This window comes from Mixophyes fleayi, chromosome 5 (assembly GCF_038048845.1).
Source record: "Mixophyes fleayi isolate aMixFle1 chromosome 5, aMixFle1.hap1, whole genome shotgun sequence".
Lineage (NCBI taxonomy): Eukaryota > Metazoa > Chordata > Amphibia > Anura > Limnodynastidae > Mixophyes > Mixophyes fleayi.
In genome coordinates this window covers 39503778-39529550 of record NC_134406.1, presented here as the reverse complement: position 1 = coordinate 39529550, position 25773 = coordinate 39503778, and positions in this window count along the sequence as shown.

Here is a 25773-nt window from a genome sequence, read left to right as displayed (position 1 = left end):
ATGAGACTGATGTTTGAACTCTGTAGCTGATTTACAAAAGTTCAAACCTATTAAACTCTATTAAAGTAAAGAAGACTAGATTTATAATTACATAGTGAGACGTCATGGTGAGACCTTTTCAGAATACTGTAGAACCAAAAGTTTAGTGGTTGGGATTTTTGCATCTGGAACCACCTACATCTGGCAAAAAAATTTTTCTTTTCAGGGCTAGTTCGAGGTCAGTAATCAGAACCCTATGAATCACATGCTTTCAGTTATTGGAGATGTTTAGGTACAATTTGTGTCAGGTGAACTGGGAGATGGTACATTAAGAGCTATAATATGACAGGGCTATTCACTACCTACAATATGGATTAATTAACTGATGATTTGAGAGAGACATTTAAAACACAAAGGAGGCCATTTACGTAAGTGTAATATAGCTGAAGTGTAGTGCAAAATGTATTTGCTTCCACTGTGCATAACAATTTATGTAAGGGTGCCTAGTCTTCAGCAAAATCTCATAAGTTTACAGAATAGTATGTTGGCTTTAGCGGGGTAGCAGAAGTTTGCACAAGCCAGGAGGAGGAGATGAGCGGAGTGAGGGTGTTTCTTGCAAATTATGGAGTATCCCTATTTTTGCAGAGTAGTAGAAACAATGATGATAATTTGAGGAGTGTGCATATTTAAGGGCGATAAAGGCCTGGAGAAGACTATGGATTAAGAGTAATCTTTGGTATGTGGAGGAAAGCACAACTTTTTTCACTCAACAAAAATGGATTCAATTTTGCACCAATTTTGCGATCAATTATGAGCCTCCATGTTGCACTTCAGTAAAAATCCCATTTCTAGACACAATTCAAACAATGTAAAAATAAGCTTCATACACACTAAGTGACACGTGTAATAAAAAATAAAAAATACTGATACTGTCGCAATATATTTAAACCACAATTGAGGCTTATCTAAGCAGTATTTAAAGTGGAAACATGGAAAAGTTGTATTTTAAAAAAAGGGGTAATTCTAAAATGGTAAGAGGTTGGTTGTTGATGTGATGTTTACATGTTTGCAGTGAATCATATCAGATTTTTCTAAAATTCTAGGCACACCTCTAGTTTGCAGAGGCATCTACCTAAAGGGGAGGAGCGCATAAGAAGCCCTGTGTTTTGCAAGAGCTCTAAGAGATCTGAGAACAGTATGTATGAACAATTTAGACTTAAGAGTGACTATGATATGACTGGATCATGCCCTATCATAAAACCTTTATTAAGAAGCTTATATTAATCATGACAGTATGGGGACATTGAGTCTTTCTTTATCTTAGGTACCACTTTGGTGTGTGTGTGTTTTTTTTTTTCATCACTTGAACTGAAAATGTGTTTCTCTGCCGAAGTGCATCATGGAGGCACAAACAGTTCCTTTTAAAAGTGTAAGATGACATAGAATTTCCACCAGCTTTGAGCTGTGGCAAACTTCAAGTCCTTTTGCACAATGGAAATAGATGGGTGCCCCTCTGCATAGCTGGAAATGCATTTGTAAATGGGTCCTCTATCCTAACTCTGTAAATAAAAGTCTCATTTTGGGACTGCTCCATAAAATGAGGTGCATGGGTGCACCTACTCAATACTTTTTAGTAATGCCTTCACTCCACCAAACTCCTCCTCTCTGCCACTGTAAACTGCTGCACCTCTGCAAATGAGGTCATCTTGCTATATAACACTTTGCTCCCTGGCACAAATCTAGGCACACTTGCATAAATTGAGGTGGATCCAAAGCTGCTATTGCACTGCATAGTCGTCGTATTGTGTTTTGTTAATAGCATCCTATGTATTTGTTGTTCATGGACCTCTCATTCCTTTATACTAACATTTGAACAAATATTAGCTTCAAAGAGATTTTTATATTTTTAAAAATGCATAAGTAAAGTCAATCAATGAAATTTAGTCTGCAGAATTTGTTCAAGTAGTAATATAAAATTTTTTCCCAAATTTGAAATGGAATATTACCTGCAAACATGCAGAAATATGGGACTGCTATGGGCAGTGCTGTCGCACCAGTGTATGCTAATTTATTAGTGGAATTCCTTGAGGAACTACACATGGTGACATCAACTATATGTCAGTGTTACATTGTTACAAGGTGGTGTTACACAGATGAAATGTTTATGGTGTGAAGGGAGACCTATGCGTTGGTAAATGTATTTTCTACATTAATCAGGTGGCAAATAGAATCAAATTTAATGTTGGGATATCTTAGGAGAGAATTTATTTTCCTGAAAGAGAATTTATATGCTAGTGTATGTCAAGAAACTGAAACAACAGTGTTTAGAAAAGGTACAAACAGATATGCTATTTTAATGTATAATATCAGAAATCTCAACCCATCAAAAAAAAAAAACAACTATTCCAGTCTAACAAATTGAGCAAATCAAAAAACTCAGAAAGAAAAAATGTATTAAAATAGGGACAATGTCAATGCAACCCTTAAGAAGATCAGGGAGATTGCTGCTTCTGATGTAAGTGTGGCTTTGAATACAATGTCACGTACAGGTACACACAAAAGGAAAACCCTAACATGTTCAATTAGGGTAGTTCCTGTTAATAACTTCCAAAATCATATCATATTATTGAAAAAGAAAGGATGCTATAGTTGCTTTTAATTGCAATAATTACAGCTCAATCATCACTGGTAATTTCTTAGTGCACCAATATACAAGGAAAACCCCCACATAATTATAGCACAGAGTTTTGTGTATATTAACTTGCTGTTGTGTAAAAATATTTAGAGAGAAGATCACAGCTACCCTTAAAAGAAATTTCAGAAGCGTAAAGGCGCTATTAAAATTGTCATGGAAAATGTACATAATTGCAATCTGTTTGCTGAGAAATAACCTGTTGCAGTACATTTTGCAATGTGTGATCATAAAGTACCGTAATTGAAATGGTTGGTAATAGATCAGGTACCGATTAATCCCAGATGAGGAGACAGAGGTACACAATCGCTATAAAGTGAGGCATATGGAACACATGTACTAAAGCATTTCGTTATATGGCTGAACACTAGTTTTTTTTTTCACTTGGATGTTTTCTAGAATCTAGATAAAAGTGTATTATAATTGTAAAAAATGTGTTCTAAAACAGTTATCGATGCATGCTCATTAAATGTAGTGATGTTTTGATAATTGTACACTTTATTATTCTGTATACAAACAATATTGCTGTTTATGCAAACAGTTTTGTCCCTTAAGGGAAAAAAAAGGAAAATAAATGCTATATATAAGGCTTGTAATTAATATATTATATGTAATATTTTGTGTGTTTTAAGCTTGGATATGTTTAATAACACATTCTTTCTCTTTTATCCAAGGATACTTGCGCCTTGTCTCGTCTCTGGTAACCACCTCTCACACCTACAAAACTACTCCCATGCTGCTCCCTACTTATGGAATTCCTTAACAACCCCAGTCAGGCTTTCCCGCAGCCTTCAAATCTTTATACGTTCTCTAAACCCATCTCTTTTTTAAAGCTTACCTTATCCCTGATGATACTATTCACACCAATACACCCTCACAGCTGTCCCAATCTCCACTCTAAGCCACACTTGCTCCTTTTGCTCCAGCCGTGCCCTCTTCCACTTAGAATGTAAGCTCTCTAATGAGCAGGGTCCTCTAACCTTTGTTTTCATGTCTGCCTTGTATGTCCCTGTTTTATGTATGTCCTGTTTTCCCTGCTGTACTGTGCAAAGTGGCACCTTACAAATCTATGCTAATAATAATGAGGATTCAGTTACAGGAGAATGAGTAATAACAGGTGTATGATACCTTTAAATATTGTTTGGCTTTGCACACGCACTATACTGTACAGACCAGTGTGTGTCAACCCTTCACCAACAGATGTGGGTAGCATGCTAAACTATGTTCATAAAAGGAAACATGGATTGCAAGTATCTCCCACACTTGCTTGCTTGTGATCCTAACCTTGACTTATTTAGCAACTACATTATTGTGCCTTTGTGTCTCGCCAGCATAGAATCCAGCCTGAGCTACTCTTATCTGAACATACACCCAGCCTGCCCCCCATTCAGCTATGGGCATGGTTCATTATAATGCCAAGGGGGGGGGGGGGGGTTGTAACATACACAACAGATGCAAATAGCAGAGTACATAACAAATCATGCAAAAAAGACATACATGACAAAAGTAAGAAGAGTAAGCATAAATTGGAACAGATAACAATAATAATAAATGTTTGGATGCAGTTAACACAACAATTCAGCATAAGGAATGATAGAGAAAAGCAAGGAGGCAAATCTTTTATTTGGTTAATTTAGATTTAAAAAAAAATTACAAAATACATTCTGAGTACGAACTGTACGAACTGTTAATGAAAAGGAAGAGAAAATTACTGGTTTAGGCTGTGTTTGGATGGCATATATTTGCATGGGTTGAGATATAAAGCCCTCTTACCTATTCTGTATTCACAGGCAAGGCTCTGATTGCCCTATAAGCCTAGATAAGTACCCACCAGGGCAAATGTCATTTATTTTATGTAATATGTCTATTTTGAATATTCTGGTTGGTATCTGCAACACTCATAACCATTGGAAAAGGGTTTTTGGTTGCGTGGCTTGATCAATACTTGCCAACATTTTTTATCTTACCTCCAGGAGATTCCAGAGGGGAGATCATTGTTCTGAGTGTGCGGGTATAGCCCACTCCCGCTGCTCAATGCCCCTGTTAGCGGATTAGGATTATGTGATTTGCTGTGGATTCCATCATTAAGCCCCATCCCTACCCACTTCACTAGGGGACTGGGCAGGATTTCGTAGGTTGCACTGCTCTCCCAGGAGTTCAGGATAACTCGAAATCCTGGAGTCTCCCAGACATTACAGAAGAGTAGGCAACTATGGCTTGTCCATTTGGGATATATAGTTAATAATTTAGCAGCAAATACATAGAACTATAATACAAAAGCCCAATCACTGACTGCCACCCAGGAATAAGGCAAACTGAGTGGTTAAACATTTAATTTCCCATTCAAAATATACAAGAGCTCTTATTACACTTATACTTGAGAAGATGAGTGTTAATAAACCTCATAGATATATTCAATCATTGGGGTAAATTAGATCTTAATGTTTGTTATCTACAGTAAAAATATCTGTAAGGAATGTAGGAACATATCGATGTCTCAGACACATAGTTCGTCATAGCAGTACATTTAAACAGTTATATGGATACTGCTTCAATTAAGCCCAAAACAGAATGAAGACCACACACAGTGAACTTTCAGTGATCCCACAGAGAAATAGCAAAGTGTTATGTTTCTAAAAAGAAAAATACACATATTTTTTTAAAACTTTTTACATAAACATATTCTTTTCATATAATTCATAGTTTTCATCCATATAATATATTATCATATCTTACCAGTTTGTTCTTTAGTTTAACACATATCAAGTGACAAATATATTGGGTGGTGCTGTTTTCTTTGGATCCACATTGTCCTCTTCAATTTAAAACTCAACTTCAAATAACTATGTAATCATTTCCAACAATGAAATACTTTCATTTCAACACTTAACTGGAAGCATAATATTTTTATTGATCAGCAGGAATTAATTATCCACCCGCTGGAGAGCAGATTACTTTGCAATATTTTAACAAAGCAAAATGGGCAGATCAAGAGTATTTTTTCCCCTTATTCAGCATCTAGAAAATTAAGAATCATATGGTATTTACATATTAATAGCGAATGTAATGTGTGGGATTAATTAAGTCTTATAAAGTGGATTCGTATTTTGGTCACATATAATATTTTGATAAATATATCACCATACATTGGATTGAAAGACATATACTACAATAATATAATCTCAGCTGTAATGTTAATTGTGCCAGTGCTGAACCCAAACTATCCCCAATTAAAACTAACAAGCCCATCACGCTGGATGTCATGCAAACAATTTTTTTAAAATCAACAATACATGGACAATATATTATGGCTCGCAATCTTAAAAACAGTAATAACCTCAAATATACCTACCGCTAATGTTAATAATTAGGCAAGAGGGTTTTGAGATAAGACCCCCACCAAAAATATATTTTAATGACTTCCTAAATAATCAGTGGTTGAAGCATGGGCCAGATTTGAATCTATCATTTGTATAATGCCTCTAAAGTGGACAGTCAAGTATATTGTTTTAGCTTAAAGTTAATTCAAAATCAGGCAGCACGGTGGTGTAGTGGTTAGCACTTCTGCCTTACAGCACTGGGGTCATGACTTCGATTCCCAACCATGGCCTTATCTGTGTGGAGTTTGTATGTTCTCCCTGTGTTTGCGTGGGTTTCCTCCGGGTGCTCCGGTTTCCTCCCACACTCCAAAAACATACTAGTAGGTTCATTGGCTGCTATAAAATTTACCCTAGTTTCTCTCTCTGTCTGTGTGTGTGTGTGTGTGTGTGTTAGGGAATTTAGACTGTAAGCCCCAATGGGGCAGGGACTGATGTGAGTGAGTTCTCTGTACAGCGCTGCGGAATTAGTGGTGCTATATAAATAAATGGTCATGATGATGATACCAACTGTCTGTAGTGTAGGTAAGGTTAGTACTGTTTCCTGAACATGTTTGGCCTGTAGTTCCTCTGTTCCACCAGAGGGGCTGCTGTGCTGCACTTTGAATTTTTCACCTGTGGGTTTTTTATCTGTGAGGGGTTAATCTCCTCCATCAGCTGATTACCTGCACCAGACCCCCCCCCCCCCCCCACACACTTTATATTCCTGCCCCTAGCTCTGTCAATGGTTGGCCATTGTTTGTTTGCTCTTATGTACAGATGGTGGGTTTAATCTCCAGCTTCATCCAGCCTTTTGTTCCAGTGTCCCGCCAGTTTGCTCCTGTTTGCCTGCAAATTTTCAGATTCCTGATCCTGGGTGCTTGCTATTTGACTTGATTATTTCACCACTGCAATTTACCCAGTAGTCCTGCCACTAAATATTATGATTTGAAGTGGAGTTTAACTGCACTTCAGTGATTTTTTTACTTCTATGTTATTGTGGATGTTATTATTTTACTTCCATAACTGGGACTGTTTGTTGTGCACTATGGTTTATTACTCTCCAGCCTAAGATTTACTGCCATCCTGTGTTTTAATCTTAATCATCATTACTATTATTTCACTTAATTTTGACTCCTTCTTCAACTGCTTCAGTATGAAGTACACATTTTCTTAGCAAATATGCTGACAATTTGTTTCCACTTACAATAAATGGTATTCATTAGCACGCTGACCTAATTCAAGGCCATGATGAGTGTCTGCTTGTAATATGTACTGATGACTGGTGTCTTGAGTTGCAAATTACTACATAGGTTATTCCCTTCTGTCCTTATTCTGATTACATTCATATCACTCCCTGTATCAAAGTCAATGTTTACTCTTTAGCAATGTTTACTCATTAGGTTGGGCAGTTATTGAAACTGGAACAGAAAAAACAGGTTGTTCCCATTGCTTTCACTCAGATATTATTTTGATATGCCTCCATTTATTATTAATGAATGGATATTAGTTTTAATGCCTGAATTTGTCTGTCAGCAATATAATAGTGATTAGGAATTGAAGTTACAAGTTTTAGAAAACGATAGTGGGCAATAATCTGGACAGACGTTTAAACCAAATTTTGTGTGATTCTTGACATATTCTACACAGCATCAAATATTAAATGAAAAAGTTGAGATTTAAGTCAAGAGATATTGTTTTTCCACAGCGGATATAGATGAGTGCCCCTCTGCACACTTTGTAACGCAATTGTAAATGTGTCATCTATTCTTGCTCTGTAAATTAAAGTCTCATTTTGTGACTGCTCTGTAAAATGAGGAGCACATCTCATCTCTTGATACTAACATTTGAACAGATATTGGCTTCAAATAATTTTTTTTAAAAAAAAGGCATAAGAATCTTGTTAATTACCCCTCCCCTATAGCCTGGGTGATCGAGCAGAGCCTCAGCAATTTGCTGTGTGGAGCTGGTAGACTCCAGGAAGGGGTCACAACACAAATATGTTTCTTCTCCTGAGGAAGGAGATGAGGTGTTGACATTTAATGTATGCTGGGCAAACTATTGTAGCACACTGGTTCAAAACCATGGTTATATGCAGTGAGCAGCTGTTCCAGTGAGTCAGACTTCCTGTAGCTGGGTAAATATGACATAATAGTTTAGTTAGCTGGAAAGGATACGGTATTAGGTTTCATCAATACTAGAAAGAAGCCAGGTTAGCTTTAAAGTGTATATCTCAGGGACAATGTCCTACAGTGAGCATAGAGAAATATTATTTATGTCATAGTTCATTACATCCCCGTAATGTCCAGGAGATGCCCGAATTGTGGGGAGTGCTCAAAGGAAAGTAGGCTGCCATCCTGGATTCTGCGTTACTACCAAGCAGGAGGGGAAAGGCCTTGATGATGCGATTTATGTCATCAGCGCCAACCACCACTGTACATAGAGGCAATTGGCATTTGTCACTCACCAGACTGTGAGTGCTACTTCTCGTGTGTTTAGGAACCGTGGCCGTCCGCCATCCTGAGGGTCTGCGCATGTGCAGCCCTTTCAAGCCTTCAGTACCTATTGCTTTTCATTAATTGGCTGATCAGGCAACACTCCCTATTTAAAGCACCTGAGGTCAATACCTCGTGGCCTGAACTTGGAGTCTCATTCCTATGAGCCTCTGAAGGTGTTCCTGTGTTTCCTCGTGTATTCAGCTTCTGCTGATTCCTGCTATTCGTTTGTGGTTTCCAGACCACTTCAACTCTCCTGTGTTCATCGTGTCTGCACCAGCTGATTCCTATCCGCTGTCTCCGTTGTCTCTACAGAGTTTCCAGGCTCACTTCAACTCTGCATATCTAGCTGGACTGAGTTGTGTTCTCCTCCGGAGTCCTTTATTCACTGAGACTATCGCTACCATTGACTTTGTTTCCTATTTGCCTGGATTGTTATTGTGACTTTGTATACCTTAGCAGTGCTGCTCTGTTATCATTTGTATTGTGATATCATCGTGGGATCAAGTCCTGTGTGCCCGTGTATACTCTGCATAGCATTCATCTCCTCGTGCTCTCCTCACATATATATTTCAGTGGTACAACTTGCTAGATGCAGACCATTGATTCCTGTTCCCTGTGACACCAGTTTCCAGTATCCTCTCACATAGCAGTGGTACAACTTGCTATCCGCAGACCACTGACTTCCCTGTTATCTACCTCCACCTGGATTCCAGTCCTTCACCTAGACAGCGGTACAACTTGCTATACGCAGACCGCTGACTCTCACTGCCTCCTCGTTACCTCTGGACATTCCTCCTCACTATAGCAGTGGTACAACTTGCTACACGCAGACCACTGACTACCCTCATGTTTCCTTGTCCATCTGGTTCCTCGTGTACAGTTATATACTCATTACCAGTGCTGCTAGTCATAGACTTTTCCTGAGCATTCTCTCACCATCTGCTGTTCCTCCTGTTCCGTTGTCACCCTGCTACCAGAGTATCTATTACCATCTATATTACTCTGGTAAGCCACCATCTGGTGATTTCCTGGGTAAAGACTCCTAGTGCCCGTGACAGTAAGATCAGGCCATGACAGACCCAGATGCGGAACCTACAGCTATAGAGATGCTGCGGTATCTGGTTACCCGTATGGAACAACAAGATGTTCGTCAACAACAGTTGCTGCAATGTTATCAGACTTTAGTCGCCCAAGTAACTTCTGTGCAAAATGTAGCAGCCACTGTTGATCTTCCCGTGTCGTCATCTTCTTCCCCTGTGCCATCCCAGGTGTCTACTGCTTCCGCGCTACACCTGCCTACTCCGTCAAAATATGATGGAGACCCCAAAACCTGTAGGGGCTTTCTTACTTAATGCTCAGTTCATTTTGAGCTCCAACCTCAAAATTTCTCTACTCATCGTTCCAGAGTGGCCTATCTCATTTCCTTGTTTTCCGGACAAGCTCTCGCATGGGCTTCCCCTCTGTGGGAGAGAAATGATCCATTATTACAGGATAGTGCCAAATTTATTTCCACGTTCCGAAGTGTATTTGATGAACCAGGTCGTGTTATTTCCGCTGCATCCAGCATTCTCCGTCTATGCCAAGGATCTCGCACTGTAGCTCAGTACGTCATTCAATTTCGGATACTAGCCTCTGAACTTCAGTGGAACGCTGAGGCACTGATCGCCGCCTTTTGGCAGGGGCTTTCCGATAAAATTAAAAACGCACTGACCTCACAAGAAGTACCCTCCTCTTTGGATGATTTGATTTCCCTTTGCCTTCGTGTAGACATGAGGTTTCGTGAGAATGATTCCGAAAAAGTAACTTCCTTCAAAGCGCCTCTTCGCTCGGTACCTAAATTTCGCCCAGCTTCATCTTCGGTGATACCCATGGAGATAGGTCGCTCCAAATTAACTTCAGAGGAGAGGAACCGAAGAGTAAAAAATAGACTTTGTATCTATTGTGCTGATTCCACGCATATGCTCAATTCATGTCCCAGGAAATGCCGGGCTCTAACCAATACTGGGGAGATAAGGTTAGGGTTCCTGGAGTCCTCTCCTTGTTCTACGAAATTAAAAGTCTCTGCTTTTGATGTTACAGTTTCCTTTGCTACCAAATCCTTTAAGTCCCAATCACTTATTGACTCTGGAGCTGCGGGAAACTTTATTTCTAAATTCCTCGTGAATCAATGGTCCCTACCAGTGATTACTTTAAAGACACCTATTACTGTGACTGCTATCGATGGATCACGCATTGTCAATGGTCTCATCACCCAGAGTATGTCTCCAGTAACCCTTCAAATCGGTGTATTACACCAAGAAGAAATTTCATTTTTAATTCTTCCTGTTACTACAAGTCCGATTGTATTAGGCCTTCCATGGCTTCAACGTCACTCTCCCCAGATTGACTGGCACACTCCTCAAGTTACGTCTTGGGGAACTGAATGTCATCATCGTTGTCTCTCTCAAGTTGTTCCATTCAAAATACAGCAGTCGTCTATTTCACCGGGTCCACCAGGTCTCCCTCCACAGGATCTTTCATCTACGGATCTGTGTGATAAGGTTCAGTCAGAACGCCTTCCTCCTCATCGGGCGTTCGTGTCGGCCTCGGACGTTGAAGATGGATCTCAGGAGTCATCTTCAAAAAGTCAATTTCTTGTGGTTTACGGTCACCATCCGTCTTTTCCGGAATTTCCTGCCCTCCCTCCCACCCAAGTTCCTGCTGTAGAGACTGTTTGTCAGACCTTCAAAAATATTTGGTCTCAGGTTAAAACCTGTTTAAAGAAGACATCTGCCAGATATAAGTCTTTTGCAGATAAAAAGAGACAGGCTATTCCACCACTGAAAATCGGAGATCGTGTTTGGTTATCAACCAAAAATATTCATTTGAAGGTTCCATCTATGAAGTTCGCTCCTCGTTTTATTGGTCCATATAGGATCATTCAAGTATTAAATCCAGTTTGTTTCAAACTTCTACTTCCTAAGAACCTTCGTATTTCCAATGCCTTCCATGTGTCTTTGCTCAAACCTCTTATTATCAACCGTTTCTCGGTCCCTCCTTCAGCACCTCAGCCAGTTCAGATTCATCAAGAGGAGGACTTTGAGATTACTCATATATTGGATGCAAAAATATCGCGAGGAGTTCTTCGTTTCCTCGTTCATTGGAAGGGCTTTGGTCCTGAGGAGCGTTCATGGATCAAAGCAGAAGATCTCAACGCTCCAACTCTTCTTAAGAAGTTCTATTCCAAGTTTCCGGACAAACCCGGTTCCAGGTGTTCTGTGCCCACCTTTAAAAGGGGGGGTACTGTCACTCACCAGACTGTGAGTGCTACTTCTCGTGTGTTTAGGAACCGTGGCCGTCCGCCATCCTGAGGGTCTGCGCATGTGCAACCCTTTCAAGCCTTCAGTACCTGTTGCTTTTCATTAATTGGCTGATCAGGCAACACTCCCTATTTAAAGCACCTGAGGTCAATACCTCGTGGCCTGATCTTGGAGTCTCATTCCTATGAGCCTCTGAAGGTGTTCCTGTGTTTCCTCGTGTATTCAGCTTCTGCTGATTCCTGCTATTCGTTTGTGGTTTCCAGACCACTTCAACTCTCCTGTGTTCCTCGTGTCTGCAGCAGCTGATTCCTATCCGCTGCCTCCGTTGTGTCTACAGAGTTTCCAGACTCACTTCAACTCTCCTGTGTTCATCGTGTCTGCACCAGCTGATTCCTATCCGCTGCCTCCGTTGTCTCTACAGAGTTTCCAGGCTCACTTCAACTCTCCTGTGTTCATCGTGTCTGCACCAGCTGATTCCTATCCGCTGCCTCCGTTGTCTCTACAGAGTTTCCAGGCTCACTTCAACTCTCCTGTGTTCATCGTGTCTGCACCAGCTGATTCCTATCCGCTGCCTCCGTTGTCTCTACAGAGTTTCCAGGCTCACTTCAACTCTCCTGTGTTCATCGTGTCTGCACCAGCTGATTCCCATCCGCTGCCTCCGTTGTGTCTACAGAGTTTCCAGGCTCACTTCAACTCTCCTGTGTTCATCGTGTCTGCAGCAGCTGATTCCTATCCGCTGCCTCCATTGTTTCTACAGAGTTCCTGCTCATCTCAACTCTCCTGTGTTCATCGGGTCAGCGCTCCGCTGCTACCATCTCTGCTACTGGAGTTCAGACCGCCTCAACTCTCCCGTGTTCTTCATGTTCCAGTTCCTTTTACTACTGCTTCCAGAGTATTTCCAGACTCACTTCAACTCTCCTGTGTTCATCGTGTCTGCACCAGCTGATTCCTATCCGCTGCCTCCGTTGTCTCTACAGAGTTTCCAGGCTCACTTCAACTCTCCTGTGTTCATCGTGTCTGCACCAGCTGATTCCTATCCGCTGCCTCCGTTGTCTCTACAGAGTTTCCAGGCTCACTTCAACTCTCCTGTGTTCATCGTGTCTGCACCAGCTGATTCCCATCCGCTGCCTCCGTTGTGTCTACAGAGTTTCCAGGCTCACTTCAACTCTCCTGTGTTCATCGTGTCTGCAGCAGCTGATTCCTATCCGCTGCCTCCGTTGTCTCTACAGAGTTTCCAGGCTCACTTCAACTCTCCTGTGTTCATCGTGTCTGCACCAGCTGATTCCTATCCGCTGCCTCCATTGTTTCTACAGAGTTCCTGCTCACCTCAACTCCCCGGTGTTCATCGTGTCTGCAGCCAGCTGATTCTTATCCGCTGCCTCCATTGCTTCTACAGAGTGCCAGCTCATCTCAACTCTCCTGTGTTCATCGGGTCAGCGCTCCGCTGCTACCATCTCTGCTACTGGAGTTCAGACCGCCTCAACTCTCCCGTGTTCTTCATGTTCCAGTTCCTTTTACTACTGCTTCCAGAGTATTGCCTCATTCATGCTGGTTTACTTGCCGTGCGCTGCACCAACTTGATTACCGCTCCCACCTTCCAGTGGTCTCTCCTCCTGCCGGCCTACAGCCGTTCAGGTATCCCTGCACATCTCTCTGACAGCCTGCTCTCCTGAATCACGGTATGCATACTTCTCATTGACTTTGCTTGTGATTGCATATCTAGCTGGACTGAGTTGTGTTCTCCTCCAGAGTCCTTTATTCACTGAGACTATCGCTACCATTGACTTTGTTTCCTATTTGCCTGGATTGTTATTGTGACTTTGTATACCTTAGCAGTGCTGCTCTGTTATCATTTGTATTGTGATATCATCGTGGGATCAAGTCCTGTGTGCCCGTGTATACTCTGCATAGCATTCATCTCCTCGTGCTCTCCTCACATATATATTTCAGTGGTACAACTTGCTAGATGCAGACCATTGATTCCTGTTCCCTGTGACACCAGTTTCCAGTATCCTCTCACATAGCAGTGGTACAACTTGCTATCCGCAGACCACTGACTTCCCTGTTATCTACCTCCACCTGGATTCCAGTCCTTCACCTAGACAGCGGTACAACTTGCTATACGCAGACCGCTGACTCTCACTGCCTCCTCGTTACCTCTGGACATTCCTCCTCACTATAGCAGTGGTACAACTTGCTACACGCAGACCACTGACTACCCTCATGTTTCCTTGTCCATCTGGTTCCTCGTGTACAGTTATATACTCATTACCAGTGCTGCTAGTCATAGACTTTTCCTGAGCATTCTCTCACCATCTGCTGTTCCTCCTGTTCCGTTGTCACCCTGCTACCAGAGTATCTAATACCATCTATATTACTCTGGTAAGCCACAACCTGGTGATTTCCTGGGTAAAGACTCCTAGTGCCCGTGACAGCATTATTGCAGAGGCAGATGGGGCATGATGATGTGAATAGCGTCATGATGGCCCCACATCCACACTTGCCCCTTACATATATATATTACAAGCCTGCATCTAAGGGTAGCACTACCCTGAGACATACACACACTGGGGACTCTTGTTAGGGTTGGCCGTTCCTAATGGGTTGAGTTGTCATTTTTGTTTAAGTATCTAGTATATTGATAGTCCATCTTTTTGGTTCACCTGCTATTCAGTTAAATATTTTACCCTAGTTTCTCTCTCTGTCTCTGTGTCTGTGTGTATGTTAAGGAATTTAGACTGTAAGCTCCAATGGGGCAGGGACTGATGTGAATGAGTTCTCTGTACAGCGCTGCAGAATTAGTGGCACTAAATAAATAACTGATGATGATGATGATGATGATGAATTCACAGTTATCATTTCAACTAACATATTCTTACATTCCATCTCCATCTCAGATAAATACCATGGGCTACTAGTTAATTCCTTTGGTGATCATTAATTAACCAAGCTATTTCTTTTTTTTATATAAAAAATATTTTTTGAAGGTCTATAAATATGTAATGAAAACTTATCCAACTTAAGAGCCATACTTAGAAGTTGTCTTTTGGGGGACACAGGACAATAAAGAGCTTGATCAAGAAGCACAATCTTGTTGAAATATAACTGCTGATACTGTCAATATGGGGGACTTTATGTAGCTAGCATCCAGGAGATCCTGGGGAGGGGTTGTGGGGAGGGTGGGAACAAGCGCAGTGTGGCGTGGCAATTTGTGTCATTTTGACCCTGCCCCATGACATAACCGTCATATTGTTGTAGGAGCGGGGTCAAAATGACTCAATTCCCTGTGAATTTAATAATTTTGGCACCCGATGGGCAGGATGCGGGAGACTTGCTTCTCCCAGGAATGCAGGAGAATTCGAGAGTCTCCCAGACATTCTGGGAGAGTGGGCAAGTATGCTTAAGATTGGGAATATATGAGATTGTGTTATGTTATCTATTACACTGTAGGTGAGATATTCATGTCAGCCCTAGGGCTTCCTATTGTTTGCTTATACTAAAAAGTAGGTCTATGTGTATTCTAGATCTGTAGAAATAATATAACAATAATTATATTATCAGGTAGACCAGACAATTGTTTAACAGAAGCTATCTATGTTTACCTAAACCATGGGAGATCTAGCTAGGGGTAGTGCTGCCCCCCTTGTTCCAAATCTAGCCAGGTTAGTGTTACGTTTAAAGCACAATGGAGTGAATAGCCAATATTTACATTGTGCTGTAACTATTTGTATAGATTGTAAATATTCTGCCCTGCTATACTCTTTGCTATTTAACCACATGTTACAGGCTAACAACTAGAGACTGTAAGATTGTGCTTTTAGCTACATCTGTAGGCAAACTAGTTAAGGTTTAGGAGTGCACTCACAAACCAGACAGGGTGGATCTCTGTGCCTGATTTAACCACCTTAATTAGGAAATGTATATTGTATTCCTATGCCTTAAGATGATAAAACACAGAAGTGAGCCAAACACACCCCTACAACCTGAGGCTATACTGTGAGTATAAGAAGGAGGAGTTTATTGTTCAAATTCTTAACAAAGATGAGGCTGGTGCAGGAAGTGATGATTCCTGCCAGCTGATCGAGGACAGAGGTAAGGGGAAGGAATACAAGGAATCTTGTTCCTCTTCCTTCGGCTAAGTTATCCCAGGTCTTGTGAATCTGTGCGCTCACCAAAAGTGAGGTTACGGTGAAGAAGGACCACTGCCCTACTGACAGTCACTGAAGCTTTGCAATACTGGGAATTGTACTAAGGAGTGTAGAAGGAGCTTGTAACAAAGCGAAAGCCTATAGTCGGCTATCCCAAGGTGGTCATAATAGGAGTGGTACTGTATTGTATGTACTACCCTCGTGTCCATTGTGCATACCTGTAATTGTTACTCCTGTGCATATGTTGGTTTTGTGCCTGTTGTTGTTGTTTCAATATTAAAAGCTAGAATTAGTTAAGTTGGAAATCTGCCTGTAGGCTGTTCAGCATTGGTAGATAGCGTTTCATCACAAGTCCCAACATCCTGGAGAGTCTCTGCTATAAGTTTTGTAGAATTGATCACACAGATTATTTTGACACAACAGTTTAACTCTCACTTTGTCTTCCAATTTATGTACTGTATGGTCTGAAAGCATGTACAGGATAGTTAGACTTTCATCCATTGTGGATACTTGCACATCATTATCGTTTACCATGTAATTTAAGTCAGACAGTTTGGCTTGAGTGTGATCCAAAGATTTGATCCAAGATAAGTATAATGCTTCTAGTTACGTCTATGGCCATAAGCTTATAAACCAGTCTGGAGTTTCACTTTGCAGTTAATATATTTTTGAAGGATTTGGAGACCTTCCCATTATACCCAGAAGACACCATATTGGAAACTGCTAAGCCTTAGATGTTTTAAATTTCTACAGAGATAGCTTTCTGAGAAAAGTTGTAAGAGAGGCAAATATATCCGAAAGGCAAGAGTGAAACCAGCATCTCAATAGATTGAAAAAATATTTGATAATACTCACATAATATGTAGTTACATCTTTCAGGAATTGACAGGCTGGTGTTGTGCTTATAATAACCCATTATTTTTTTTCCTGACATATACTTCTTATTATAATACTTGCAGAAATACTAGGTGCAAAACAAGGTGATTTTAAAGCACAATTGTTTTCATTTATATTTACTCGTGAACATGTAACATTTCTGTGGGGTACGTTCACCTAACTAAACATAAAGGGACTGATTTATCAAGGTATGTGTTTGCCGATTTTGAGCATATCGTACGCAAAATCACTCTGCGGAGGCCCAGAACTGGGACATACACCAGTAAGCGCAGCCCTGTCCGCACCATCTTCAAATGCAAAGGACACTTACTACAGCCTATGATTTCAGGGAGCGAATGGGGTTGGGACGGAGCATTTTGCCATAGTCAATGTACAGAGTGGGCGTGCCAAACTCAAGTGCACGCAGGTTAGTCCAAATCAAGCTCTGGGCATCTCAGTTACTTGTTTGTCTGTCGTATCTCTTGCTGCAGCTACAGAGCTAGTCTAAATCCTGATCCGTAGTGAAGGCAGTCTCATATGCAGGCTAGAACATGTGATTGAAATCAGGGGCAACTGTAAAAAGGTATTTTATGTATATTAGACATTAAGAACATCCTAATAAATGTATTTCATTGGGGGGGGGGGGTATCTATTAATACCTATATTATTAACAGGTAAGATTCATTTAATATTTTTTTTGTGTGTGTTTTTTTGCAAATTTATAATCCACATAGGTATTGGACGTATCCTGCAGTGTCTTCTGTAGTAGAGCAGAGCAGATCTACACCTGATTTCATCAGTGCATGTATCCTCAGATCCATTCCCTGGTGAATTCGGGAGTACGCAGAACTGATTTACATATGCTTTTGAACAAACGCACGTTGCGCTCAGAATGCGTGTCTTGGTGAATCAGGCCCAAAATGTTTTTGTTAATTAACATATCTTTGTGAACGGAACAATAATAATCGAATAAATAAAAAATATTATCACACTCCTAATGCAGCCCAAAGCACCTTTAATTCCTGAAACCACAGTAGCTGCTTGCTCAGATCTAGACAAATACACCAGAAATATGCCACATTTATCAGACTTGAAGTATTTCACCACCCCTTCATACATCTCAAATCTCTTAGATCTACCTCTGACTTTGTCTTGTCCCTGGTAACCACCTGTCACTCCTGCCTACAAGACATCTCACATGCTGCTACCCACTTATGGAATTCCCTACCACACCCACAGCCTTCAAATCTTTAGATGTTCTCTGAAAACCCATCTCATTCTTAGAGTTCACCTTATCCCCGATGATACTAGTCACACTAGTGCACTGTCACATCTGTCCCAATATCCACTCTGAGCCACACTTTCTTGACTTCAGCTGTGCCCTCTTCCAATTAGAATGTAAGCTCTCTAATGAGCAGAGTCCTCCATACCCTTTGTTTTCATGTTTGAATTTATTTTGACTTCCTTGTATGTTTCTGTTTTATGTATGTACTGTATTCCCTACTATACAGTGCTGCAGAGCAAGTTAAAGATAATTTAAGATAATAACAATAATAATAATAATAATAATAATAATAATAATAATGGCTAATAAGTCATGGAGATCCAATGGCTGCATTATAGCAACTTTCTGAATTGCAAAATAAATTATTACCAGTTTGAAAACTGATGAGAACCTCATCAGGTATTATTTCTTTTATCCAATCAGGAAACAAGAAATATCAGTTACTTTCTCCGTGCTCAAATTTCTGAAGAATAACCTAATATAAAGAAAATCTGTCAGTATCAACAGTCTTAGACATCACTGGCCTGCCTCCAGCACTCAGCAATCCACTGATCGCTCGCTTTCCTAATTAGAATTCTTTAGAGAACCCAGCTGAGCTCAGCCTCAGGCTAGAGATGACCGAACACCTCTCACAAGTGTTACCACTAACCTCCAGTACTGATTCGGGGAATCACTAATCAAACAGCTTCTATAGGAAACTACTCAGTGTACTCCTCAATGCCTGAGTATCAATTGTGCACAACATTGATACTCCCACTACTGGACTATACTAGGAAGCAGCTATTCATGTTTCTTCCACTTCTGTGTCCAGGCTCCCCTACAGCAGCACACCCATAGCCGCATTTCCATCTGCTGTATTTTCAAAAGAGTACTCTGCTGCTTTCACAGAGGGAATTTACTACTCTGGTCCATGACCTGCGTACTCACAGGGTGAAGTCCATATACTCTCGCAGGGATCTCTGGTGAAGTCCGCAGGGGGTCTTAGACTACGTGCCAATCCATCTGCTAGTTATTGTCATGAGCCTTAACAGTGCCAACACCACTGTGTACCTCATAACCCGCTATGCGCTGTTCAACCAGTGACAACACCTCCATGTAGCTAATTGCACACTACGTGCTTTTAACCTAGTGCCAACAACAGTGTGTACCTCATTACAAGCTACATGTGTTCAACCAGTGCCAACACCTCTGTGTACCTTATTGCACTCTACGCACTGTTCAAACAGTTCCAGCACTTCAGTTTACTGTGTTGAATGCTACATGCTGTTGAATCAGTGCCAATACATCTGTGTACCTCATTACACGCTACATGCTGTTCAATCAGTGCCAGCACATCAATGTACCTTAATGAATGGCATGCGCTGTTCAAACAGTACCAACACATCGGTGTACCTCATTACATGCTATGCACCATTATACCAACTCCAACACATCTATGTACCTTTTTTGCATGTTACGTGCTGTTCATCCAGTGCCAACAAACTCTGTGTACTCCATTGCACGTTAACAAACCTCCACACTTCATATACTCATTTGTATCCTCAGCATTTTGCCTACAGTGTCAAAAATCTCAGTGTAGTCTGGTGGGACAACTACTCTTTGTATCGCATCCATACATCTTTCAGTGTGTTCCCCCATAGATACAAAATCCCAAGTTCCCAAACAATCAATAATCACAATGAAGAAGGCCGGCAATAAACATATGTATTACAGTGAGGGTTAGAGCAAGGACTCTTCTATCTTTTGATCCCATTCATACCCAGAACTAATCTTTAATTCAACACCACACTATAACACATTGGAAAGAATTCAAATCCGATATTATATAAAAAAGGAAAGCTACAATGGCTCCCAATGCATAACAAAGTCAGAATTCAAGCCACAGAAGCTAATCCCCCCCCCCCCCCCCCCCCATTAAGCTAATGGGAAAGTGAACAGAGTTCAAATTAAGTTCAAGTTTTCAAGATAGTTTTCCCCTTGTCTGGTTCCAGGGTTGTGTGCCAAGCAGAAGGCTGATACTTAAAGTGCAGTTGAGAGGTACATTAGGCAGAGTACTGAGGGGGAAACTACAGTGACAATTGTAAAATGGGCATACTGGGACCATGTGCAAAGTCTGAAACTGCTAAATGGGTCCAAAATATGAGCAGAATTGAATGGCAGAGATCCCACGCCCACGCAGGGGAAATTAGTGTTTATTTTTTATGTCCAGAGAGAGAGAGTTACAGAGGGATCTTAAAGTGAAGTGTAAATGACCTCATGGTGAGATCAGCAGAGGAAGCTACTACAAAGACATTACAGAGAACTAGAGTGAGAGTGATCACCCACATAGTCCAAAAGTGTCAGCTTCTGGGTAACGACATCAGTGTCCTGTTGAGTTTTATTGCAACTAACAAGTGTGTGCATGATTGCCTGATGCTGAGCTGATCTTTTGCTAGTTTGCATAGTGCAAATTCGCTCTATGCATGGCCACAAGGAGAATGGCCGCATATGCACCAATGCAGACTTCCGCTTATCTGGCAATTGCGCCTCCTTATTACTGGAGAAACAGAATGGGAGAGGGAAGGAAAGTGCAAATGCAGGCCGAGTGCAGTAAGTGCATGTTCATGCGGCTTATGCAGACCTGCAGAAAAATGCATATACACCTTTTAGACACCTGCTAGAGGGCAGTTGCAAACACATGCTGATGATGATGGCTTGGCTTAAGCCAGCTGCATATGCTGGTTTGTATGTCTTTTTTCAGAGAATAGTTTTGTGACCAACGCTGCATCAGTCCAGATGTGTCTAACCAAGAGTGGACTATCAAGAGATGGTCTGATGCTCATGATCATACAGATTATAGTGGAAACTGTGTTGAAGTACTTATCGTGGTCTACTATACATGTTTCCAAATCTGCATTTGCAGGGTTTTGATTTTCTACATTTTGACCACAGAGTCCAGGTATGTAAAGAGTCTGGGCTACCCTGATGTTACCCTGAGTCGAAGGTGCCTGAAGACAGAGTCTAATTGTGCACCCACACCATTAAGACATGTGAAAAGTGGCTACATTACAGCATGTGCAATGGTACTGGAGGTGAGATCCTTAAGGTGATGATTGCCCTTGGGAGGATTATTTGCTGTTGTACTAGTTGAAGGTAGGGAGCAGTGCTCAAAGTGGATAGGCATTTGGCTTCTTCTCTCCACAGTATTTGAAGCTGACCCTAATCTGTCACCAACTCAAGGAGAACAACTGCAGGACCAGGTCCCTGGTGCTGCACAGTATCCCCAAAATACAGATCTGAAGCTCAGAGCAAGGAGCGTGGCCTCCATCTTAGACTGACAGTATAGCAATGCCTGGGCAGAGCATGCCAGCCTTCTGATCTGTCCCCATGTCCAATTCCAGACCCCGCACAAGATCTCCACACCTTGGGAAAAACCATCCGGTTGGCACAGAGGCGTAGAGGAGAAGTTGCCATCTGACGTGCACACACCTGCATTATACGGAAGTAAGCCCTCAATTACTTTGTGAATAATACACACAACACTGTGTACCTGTTTCCCAGTATTGATGTCAGGAACCCCAAATCCATCTCTGATTACTAGCTGGCTGCTGAGGGAAAAGGCACAGTTTTCGGGTGACTATTCCCAATTTATCAAAGTCTCCTGCTGTGAGTGAGAGATGTCTCAGAAATCATCTGGGAAAATTGGTAAGACTGGTAACATCATGCAGGGGACCTAGTGGACAATATCATACTTAGACCCTGAATCTGGACTCATTATCAGCGGGGACGCCTAAAATACTACTGTGGCATACAAAGCACACTTTTAGTTAAGACAAGCTGCACAGTCATAAATATACCCCCTTTTGTCTTACATCAACCTAAGGAGTGCAGTGGGAGCCCCACAGACTGTCTAGGGGGTCATGCATTCTCAAGAACAGGGGAGCGATTTTTCAAAATAGAGGGGAGACATTAGAGAGATGTAGGATTTGGGGAGATGTTAAGGATAGGTGAAGTATCATAGAGATATAGGGAGAGATGGGGGGCACAGGACGAATAGCCTTACACCATGTAATAGATTTTATATTATACTCTATAGTGTTAAAAAACATAAAATTAATTCAAATCTCCTTCCAGCTTTTGGAGGCCTATGTGGCCCCCAAGCTCCCAAACATTCTCTTCATATTTCCATACTAGCACTTCTAAATTCCTACTCTGGCGACTGGATAAGAGTTTTATGGGAATGGAAAAAGCTTGTCAATTTAAGTGTTTAGGTCTGAGTTCAATAAATATGATATTCTAGTGCTGCTAGTACATTCTATGCATTATTTAAACTTTTTTTGTTTGTAAAGGCTGAAATACATAAAACTTTACATTTGCTTTTATTATATTGACCACCCTTGTATAAACATTAACATACGCTTATTGGTACATGTTTCTTTTTCATTTTAGGCATAATGTGGATTGCTGTTCTTTTAGGGTTTTTTTTTTACATCAAAGAGGGTGATTCATGAAAGACATGTATCCATTTCTTTTAAGAATATACTTTATGTTGATGTAATATATATATTCTTTATCTGTTCTAAAACACGTCATGTGGAAATCAGAAATGCTATTTAATAATCTAAAAAAAGAGAGTGTTCCACACCAAGAAATCAGGAACGTCCTTCTGGATCTATGTAGTGTTTAATTAGACGCTTCAAACGGGGGTTGGGAGAAATCTCTGACTATATGCTGCTCACTCCGGCTGGACACTAGTTTACCTCATAACCACTCTGAATCTCACTAGATCATTAGATCTCATATATATATATATATATATATATATATATATATATATATATATAAAAGGGTGGATCGAATGGGGTAGTGTGCTCACGTATAATACTATAACGGTGCATACTTATGTGCCACAGGGTATGCATATGCAATGCTGATCATGCACAGAATACAAAACGCTTCAGTACAGAAGAATTTCAGTGTAGAACAAATGGTTTAGTGGCCACTTTGGTGAACCATTAGAATGTGACACTTTATGATCACCTATATTAAATGGTTGAACGCGGGTAATCTCCGAGTAACTAAAAAATACAAGGAGATTCTGATTATTTCTGGCACAGATTCCCGTGGGAATTTGTGACCATCAGCATAGGATTCAGGAATGTGCATGACCCTATTTATAAACTATCTAATATCCTATGGTATTATCTACGATTCAATAAGCCATTTTAATGTTCAATATGATGAGCATGTAATCTCTGTGAATTTTCAGTTTAACCTACGTATGAGCAGTCACATTGGTGTCAATTTAACCAGCCGGACGACAATTAACGGCATGCCATTAAGTGAGGCTAATATACATATTTGTATCGATTGGTTTCAAACAAATATAATATTATACAATCATTTCCTCACCCAGATTCTTATTGCCAGATTCTCCCACCAACGGGTATATATTTTAACTCACATGTCCTTTGTGTATATGTAATTGGTTTTAATATATCACTGCATTTCTTTTCTGGCAGGATGACTTTCATTTTAAACAATTTCAGTAAAAGTTATATTTTATTTTGATTTATGTGGACTGGAGTGCTTACCTATCCCCCTCCTTAGAACCTTTGTTCAATTTTCCTATTTAATAATCTACTAAGATTTCTGGTCCTATAGATACTAGACTGGTGTTTGTATAGACGTTTTATATTGTCCCTCCATAAATTCAGCCATTTTATATAGGACAGGCTCGTCTACCTAGGCTTGAGTGACAGAAACCAGCATCTCTGCATCTCTCTTCCTTAGGGATCCCAGCATAGAAATATGTCAGATAATCAAATTCACAAAGATAGAAAATGCCCAGATATACGCTTCTCAGACAGACAGTGACTAGACAACAATTGCTGGTTGTCATCTACAATTTCTATATAAGCTTTCTTGAAAACAACCAAGCCATCGCAACTTGTAATAAGATTTTAACGAGCAAAAAATCCTAGATGACCTTTAATCTTACCTCGCAAATACAGGTCTATATCTCGAAACTAAAGAAACACTAGTTTCATAAGTGCATAAGTTCCATGACCTTTTTATGGTTTATGGGATAACTATAGACCCCTAAATTCCCCTAGGGTAAGAATTATTGTATGAAACATAATAAGGAAAACTCCTATACCAATGATGATTAGCAGCACTCTCTTTGTATATTTTACAATGTAGGTTGCAGTCTAAACTGTGGTAGGGGTTTTGTTGTATAACTGCATCTGACACATAGGGGCATATTAAATTAGCTTCAGGGATTGCATCATCGCGTGACATTGAATATAAAGTGCTATTATGGTACGCTCACATCGCAGATTTCCCTTTGCAACCCTATGGGGTGTGAAGGAAAATCTGCGATGTAGTGGTATTGGGAAGTAGGCGGCCTCGCGCAGCCGCGATCCTGGGAAGGTATTTGAAAACTCCCCATATTTACTTCAATGTATGTTGTCCTTATGACTTATGGTTATGGGGCCTGATTCATTAAGGATCTTAAATTAAGAAGTTTCTTATTTAAGTCTCCTGGACAAAACCATGTTACAATGCAAGGGGTGCAAATTAGTTTTTGTTTTGCACCTAAGTTAAATACTGACTGTTTTTTCATGTAGCACACAAATATCAACTTTAAATTTCAGTGTACAAATAAGCTATCAAGTATTTGTGTGTTACATGAAAAAACAGTCAGTATTTAACTTATGTGCAAAACAGAATACTAGTTTGCACTCCTTGCATTGTAACATGGTTTTGTCCAGGAGACTTTAATAAGAAACTATTTAATTTAAGATCCTTAATGAATGAGGTCCATGGTTTCTACATTTAGATTTCTATATATTTCTAACAATTGTGATGTCACATGTGACCAAAAGTATGGATGTTGCATACTTTAATTAGACATTTAACACATCACTGCATTGAAATGAATGGTATGTCATTAGCTAAATAAAAATGTTAAAGATTGCTACATCTGTAAGATAGGAATAAAATCCCTGTAAATCTTTTTTAACGCAAGTATTACATTAAATCTTACACATTTAGGACCCCCCTCAAGCATACAGCAGTTGCACCAAGGATGGAACATGGAATTGCCAAGTGACTTGGCATAGTTTTAGGGAGGGCCAGCTCTTCTGATCATGAGCAGGGCTGGCATAGGCATAGTAAAGACCAAAACAGCGCTTCACTGCGTCTGAGCCGACTTCCGCTCATGTTCAGAAGATCAATGAGTGTAACACATATTGTGACCTGCATTACCATTCCCCTCACCTCCAGGCCCTGTAGCAACCACACCCACTGCAGTGGCGGTAGTTACACCTTTTTTTGCCCCCAAATAATAAGGGATACAATAACATGTAACAATTTATTTTTTTTACAAATCTTGCTAAAATACAACACAAATTAAACCAGCGGTTAAATAGAATTCATCAAAGTAGATTAATTCATTCAAAATCAGAAGTCACATGTGCTATCAAAATTACAAAGTAATATATGTGTCAATAAATTGTATTTGCAGTAATTTCTGAAGCCTTTACATATGTAATTGTACAATAAATGACCATAATGTATGCAGAACAAAAAAGAAAGTCACAATTTGCACTGCTAAAGTATTTGCTGTTCGGTGTAACACTGTACAATTATTATTA